The following is a 7,806-nucleotide window of genomic DNA, read 5'->3' on the forward strand; positions in this document are numbered from 1 at the left end:
TTCTCTTGAAGAATAAGCTGTCATTTTTATTCAAAATTAAATTTCAGATGTTGGCAGTTTTGGCTGAAACATTGAGTTAAAAGAAAGTGAGCACATATGAAGTACCATGTCCATTTTGAAGTACAAATTTAGGATATAAAAAGATACTAACAGAATTAATACAACTTTTCCAAAATTGGATTTTATTTTGTGGGTAACAAATTGTCTGAAGATGAATGCTGCCTAAATTTTAGTGATTTCTAGGGTGAATTTTTTTTAAACTTGATTACTTATTGGTTTTTAAATTTCATCTGTACAAAATATCTTTGAAAGCAATGATTAAGCAATAACATTAAACCATAATCTGATAATGGCAATCAATTTCTGGAAAGAAAGTTCTGTGTTTTCAGATGGCTAATAGTTATCTGATTCCTGCTGAACTGAGTCACTGAGATGTGCCATTAAAATGATACTGATGTTTATTCAAGATTGATTTTCATATACTCATATTATGGGATTTGTTTCTGGGTCACCATTTTTAGTTTCTGAGGCGGGAGTATGATTAAAATAATTGCTCTTCATAATAGGATTAAATTTATTTTAGCAGAAATAAATTTGGTTGACCTTGTTCTAAATTGTCTTTTAGTTTAATTTCTATGTATTTTATCTTTCTTGATTAATGTGTAGATTCTTGATCTTAAGAGAACTCAATTTTTTAATTAGCAATTTTATATGATATTTTTAACAAACGTAAAAATATATAATACTTTATACAAGGAACTGTACTAGGTGCTTTTAGGGATACAAGGAAGACTAATCCATTATTGTTTACAGAAATACTACATTTTTATAGGGAAATAAAGCAATATAAAGCAGGATTATAGTAAAAACAGGATCTTTGGTATAGATACCTTGCTTTAGAGGCTCAAATAAAGAATTAAATTAATTATAAATATTATTTTATTTATCTATTATTATTAATATTATTAAAATTATAGAGCTGAAGAATTAGGAAAGGTTTGATAGATCCCTGACTTGAAACACACAAAACCAAGCAGATCATTAGCATGATTATCCATGATCATTGACTGCCTACGTAGCAATCACACTTCATTTGTTTTGTCAGCTTGACTCACTGAAAATGCTTCCTTGTGCTCTCTTCTAACATTTAATCCACCTGCTCCCTTCTTTACTCTTAGTAAATCTTATTCTTATGAATCACAAAGATAATATTAGGTGTTCTTCCACTTCCTACCACCATATCCATAAATGTGTTTTTAATCCATATCCATCTTCTCTGTCATGTTAAAGAGCCAGTCCTTCTTTAAGAATTCTAAATCCGGGGAGACAAGATGGCGGACTGAAGCCAGCTTTCAACAAAGGCTCCCGTCCAGAAGGAGAGTTAAGGGACAGGAATTTAGTAAGTATCCTGGTGGACTTGAGCCTCACCAAGAGAGAAGGCTGAAGAACGCACATCAACACCGCTGAGGCAAGTTGTGATCACAAGGACGCAAACAAAAGGTACAAAATCCACCACCAAGCGGACGGGAGTCCCCCTCCCCCATGAGACCGGCTCTGGAGCCCCACAATTGAACAAGCGGGCAGAAATTAAAGGCCCTCCCACTACACTCCACGGGAGAGACCTTCTAAAAACTGGACCTACCTCCCCTACTGGGGTGCCGTGGCGTTCTCCTGCCGGACATAGGGCTGAATAAAACTTTGGGAATCCTTTGCCGGCAACCCTGAATCCCCGGCGCTCCCCTCCCGCCCACTGAGGTCTGGAGGCCTGTCCCCCAGGACTTCGGATCCTTGGGTGATTTCTCAAGGGGAGTGGACAGTCCCCGAGTTGCGACTGGTCAGCATTGACTCTGAGGCGCGCCGAGTGAGGAGAGGGCACCGGGCTGAGGGGGAGTCACGCCTCGCGGCACTTCCCTGCGGTGCAGTGCACCAACCCTCCCCGGGCATACGGGGCCCAAGACTGAATAAGACTCTGGCCTCCCCGCTGAGAGCTGAGAACCCCTACTCTCACTCGGGGTCTGAGGGCCTATCCCCCAGGAGTTCGGCTCCTTGGGTGATTTCTCGAGGGGAGTGCACAGTGCCTGAGCTGCGTCAGGTCAGCGCTGACTCTGGGATACGTGAGCGAGGAGAGGGCACTCTGCTGAGGGAGAATCAAGCCTTGGCGGCACTTCCCTGCGGTGCAGTACAGCAACCCTCCCCGGGCATACGGGGCCCAAGACTGAATCAGACTCTGGCCTCCCCGCTGAGAGCTGAGAACCCCTACTCTCACTCGGGTCTGAGGGCCTATCCCTCCGGAGTTCGGCTCTTTGGGTGATTTCTCGAGGGGAGTGCACAGTGCCTGAGCTGCGTCAGGTCAGCGCTGACTCTGGGATACGTGAGCGAGGAGAGGGCACTCTGCTGAGGGAAAATCAAGCCTTGGCGGCACTTCCCTGCGGTGCAGTGCAGGAGCCCTCCCCGGACCGTAGTATTGCGTGAAACTGAATGAAACTCTAGCTTCCCCCCGCCCCACTCCCAATCCGGGTCTGGGGGCCCATCCCCCAAGAGTTCTGATTCTTGGGGGATCTCTTAAGGGGTGTGGACCCAGCACAAACTGCGGCCGCTCAGTGCTGACTCTGGGGCGCGGGACAGAGGAGAAAAGGGTCGCCTGAGTGCCCACACCAGAGCAGCAGTTCCCTGGAGGTAGATCAACAGCCGTTTTTTCTTTAACGGCAGAACGCTCACTTCTGGATATTCTGAGGCCACACCCCCTGTCTCCCTGGGCAACCAGAGGAGGCCACCGGTGTCACGGCTCACAAACCCAGAAGCCTCCAGGGCGGGGCCGACCCAGAGAGGTGTTCAGACGCAATTCTCCAGCAGCAAAGACGTTTGAACTCAAAACAGCCCGTCTCCTGTAGGCGACGACAGGAACAGAGACAGAACCTCACAAAGTTGTCTGTTCTGTTCTGTTCTGTTAGCAGCATCCATCAGGGATGGGGCTAAGCCTGAGTGAACACCTCCTTCCCATCACCTGCATCAAACACTCAAAGATGTCAGGCCCCATCTCCTCCTGCTAGATAGTGGCAGTCTGCGGGGGCCTGGCAGACTTCCTCGCGATTCAGGCAGGTGCAAACCCCTGGAGTGTCTGTTCACTGCAGGCAACTGGGTTAGCCATCTGCAGAGATACCAGTGCTGGGTCCGACGGAGGGGCAAAGTGGGGAAGGAGACGTCAACCTTCCCAGACTGCTCTGTTTGCGGGGTGGCTCCTCCTGACTCCACGCTGCACTGGGGTGAGCTGTCTCAGAGGAGTCACCAGGCCCCTGTGATCCAGTTCCCAGAGACCTCTTGAACCCTTCCACCTGAGACAAGTGCCGATTGAGACAGTTGATTCGGACCTTTTGAACTGGGCTAATAGACTGAGGACTTTTCAGGTGGTGCCCTGGGTGTGCGATTGTAGGAAGGTTTCATTCTCCTTTTCCAACTGGGGCCAGAGGTGGGCAGGCGGGGTGACTTAATTGCTGATTTTTTCACACAGCTGAGACTTCAAGCCAGAGTAGAAGTTGCAATAGGATCGAACAGAAACCAGCTGAAAACAAGACAGAACCACTTTGCTCCACCACACCAGACAGGGCCCCAGTTTCTCAGGCCACAACACTGTACGGGCCCTCGATAAAACCCCAGGGGAAAAACCAAAGGGAGTAAACCATGGGGCGGAATCAGCGGAAAAACTCTGGTAACATGAATAACCAGAATAGATCAACCCCCCCAAGAAAAGATACGGCAGATGTGATTGAAGATCCCATTCATAAACAACTGGCTGAGATGTCAGAAGTTGAATTCAGAATTTGGTTTGCAGACAAGATTAATAAAATGGAATTAGGAATTCGAGGAGAAATTCAAAAACTGTCTCAAGAATTTAACGAATTTAAAGACAAAACCACCAAAGACTTAGACACACTGAAACAAGAACTTACAGCCCTCAAAGATATGAAAAATACAGTAGAATCCCTCAGTAACAGAATGGAGCAAGCAGAAGAAAGGATTTCTGACATTGAAGATAAAGTCTTCGAACGCTCCCAATCTCTCAAAGAGGAAGAGAAATGGAGAGCAAAAACGGATCACTCACTCAGAGAGCTCTCAGATAATTCGAAAAAAAATAACATAAGGGTTATAGGAATTTCGGAGGCTGATGACGTGGCAGCCAAGGGCACAGAGGCCCTTCTACATGAAATTATGAAAGAAAATTTTCCAGACATGCCTAGAGAATCTGAAATTCAGATAGCAGACAGCTTCAGAACCCCAGCACGATTCAACCCCAAAAAGCCATCTCCCAGACATATCATAATTAGCTTCACTAAAGTTAACATGAAAGAGAAGATTCTCAAAGCAGCCCGGCGAAAGAAAACTATAACGTACAAAGGTAAGAATATTAGAATAACTGCAGATCTCTCTGCTGAAACTTTTCAAGCAAGAAGAGGCTGGTCATCAACTTTTAATCTCCTAAAGCAAAAAAACTTTCAACCCAGGATCTTGTATCCAGCTAAACTGAGTTTCATCTATGATGGAGAAATTAATTACTTCAATGACATTCATATGTTGAAAAAATTTGCCATAAGTAAACCAGCTCTTCAGGATGTTCTCAGACCTATCCTCCACAATGACCAACCCAATCCTATACCACAAAAGTAAACTCACTCAGAAACTTCGGATCAAACTCCAACTTCCACACTGGCGAAAGGATTAAAAATGTCCACTGGACCTTTGAAAAACTCGATACCCAAAACTCCACCAGACTTATCCTTACTCTCCATCAATGTGAATGGCTTAAACTGTCCTCTAAAGAGGCATAGGTTAGCTGACTGGATACAAAAACTTAAGCCAGATATTTGTTGCATACAAGAGTCACATCTCAACTTAAAAGACAAATACAGACTCAGGGTGAAAGGATGGTCATCCATATTTCAGGCAAATGGTAATCAGAAAAAAGCAGGTGTTGCAATTTTATTTGCAGATACAGTAGGCTTTAAACCATCAAAAGTAAGGAAGGACAAGAATGGTCACTTCATATTTGTTAAGGGTAATACTCAATATGACGAGATCTCAATTATTAATATCTATGCACCCAACCAGAATGCACCTCAATTTATAAGAGAAACTCTAACAGACATGAGTAACTTGATTTCCTCCAGCTCCATAATCGTTGGAGATTTCAACACTCCCTTGGCAGTGTTGGATCGATCCTCCAGAAAGAAGCTGAGCAAAGAAATCTTAGATTTAAACCTAACCATCCAGTATTTAGATTTAGCAGACATCTACAGAACATTTCATCCCAACAAAACTGAATACACATACTTCTCATCAGCCCACGGAACTTACTCCAAAATTGATCACATTTTAGGTCACAAGTCTAACCTCAGTAAATTTAAAGGAATAGAAATTATTCCATGCATCTTCTCGGACCATCATGGAATAAAACTTGAATTGAGTAACAACAGGAATCTGCATACCCATACAAAAACATGGAAGTTAAATAACCTTATGCTGAATGATAGCTGGGTCAGAGATGAGATTAAGAAAGAAATCACCAATTTTTTGGAACAAAATGACAATGAAGACACAAGCTATCAGAACCTCTGGGACACTGCAAAGGCAGTTCTAAGAGGGAAATTTATAGCACTGCAAGCCTCCCTCAAGAGAACGGAAAGAGAGGAAGTTAACAACTTAATGGGACATCTCACGCAACTGGAAAAGGAAGAACATTCCAACCCCAAACCCAGTAGAAGAAAAGAAATAACCAAAATTAGAGCAGAATTAAATGAAATTGAAAACAAAAGAATAATACAACAGATCAATAAATCAAAAAGCTGGTTTTTTGAAAAGGTCAATAAAATAGATAAACCTCTGGCCAACCTAATCAGGAAAAAAAGAGTAAAATCTCTAATATCATCAATCAGAAACAACAAAGACAAAATAACCACAGACTCATCAGAAATCCAAAAAATCCTTAATGAATATTACAAGAAACTTTATTCTCAGAAATATGAAAATCTGAAGGAAATAGACCGATACTTGGAAGCACGCCACCTTCCAAGACTTAACCAGAATCAAGTGGAAATGTTGAACAGACCCATATCAAGTTCAGAAATAGCATCAACTGTACAAAACCTCCCTAAAAAGAAAAGCCCGGGACCAGATGGTTTCACGTCAGAATTCTACCAAACCTTTAAAGAGGAATTAGTACCTATATTACTCAACCTGTTCCAAAATGTAGAAAAAGAAGGAAGACTACCCAACACGTTCTATGAAGCAAATATCACCCTGATCCCCAAACCAGGAAAAGACCCAACAAGAAAAGAAAATTATAGACCAATATCACTAATGAATATAGATGCAAAAATATTCAACAAGATCCTAACAAACAGAATCCAGCAACACATCAAACAAATTATACATCATGACCAAGTTGGTTTTATCCCAGGGTCTCAAGGCTGGTTCAATATACGTAAATCTATAAATGTAATTCAGCACATAAACAAATTAAAAAACAAAGACCATATGATTCTCTCAATTGATGCAGAAAAAGCTTTTGATAATATCCAGCATCCCTTCATGATCAGAACACTCAAGAAAATTGGTCTAGAAGGGACTTTTCTTAAACTGATAGAGGCTATCTACAGCAAACCCACAGCCAATATCATATTGAATGGAGTTAAATTGGAATCATTTCCACTCAGATCAGGAACCAGACAAGGCTGCCCATTGTCTCCATTGCTTTTCAACATTGTAATGGAAGTTTTAGCCACCGCAATTAGGGAAGAAAAGGCGATCAAGGGTATCCGTATAGGGTCAGAAGAGATCAAACTCTCGCTCTTCGCAGATGATATGATTGTGTATCTGGAAAACACTAGGGACTCTACTACAAAACTCCTAGAAGTGATCAAGGAATACAGCAGCGTCTCAGGTTACAAAATCAACATTCATAAATCGGTAGCCTTTATATACACCAACAACAGTCAAATTGAAAAAGCAGTTAAGGACTCTATCCCATTCACAGTAGTGCCAAAGAAGATGAAATATTTGGGAATTTACCTAACAAAAGACGTGAAAGATCTCTATAAAGAGAACTATGAAACTCTAAGAAAAGAAATAGCTGAAAATGTTAACAAATGGAAAAACATACCATGCTCATGGCTAGGAAGAATCAACATTATCAAAATGTCCATACTACCCAAAGCAATATATACTTTCAACGCACTCCCTATTAAAGCTCCACTGTCATATTTTAAAGATCTTGAAAAAACATTACTTCGTTTTATATGGAATCAGAAAAAACCTCGAATAGCCAAGACATTACTCAGAAATAAAAACAAAACAGGAGGAATCACACTACCAGACCTCAGACTTTACTACAAATCGATAGTGATCAAAACAGCATGGTATTGGCACAAAAACAGAGAAGTAGATATCTGGAATAGAATAGAGAACCAAGAGATGAATCCAGCTACTTACCGCTATTTGATTTTTGACAAGCCAATTAAAAACATTCAGTGGGGAAAAGATTCCCTATTTAACAAATGGTGCTGGGTGAACTGGCTGGCAACCTGCAGAAGACTGAAATTAGACCCACACCTTTCACCATTAACTAAGATAGACTCTCATTGGATTAAAGATTTAAACTTAAGACATGAAACTATAAAAATACTAGAGGAGAATGCAGGGAAAACCCTTGAAGAAATTGGTCTGGGTGAGTATTTCATGAGGAGAACCCCCCGGGCAATTGAAGCAGCTTCAAAAATACACTACTGGGACTTGATCAAACTAAAAAGCTTCTGC

Source organism: Nycticebus coucang, chromosome 9 (assembly GCF_027406575.1).
Source record: "Nycticebus coucang isolate mNycCou1 chromosome 9, mNycCou1.pri, whole genome shotgun sequence".
In the NCBI taxonomy this organism is placed as follows: Eukaryota; Metazoa; Chordata; class Mammalia; order Primates; family Lorisidae; genus Nycticebus; species Nycticebus coucang.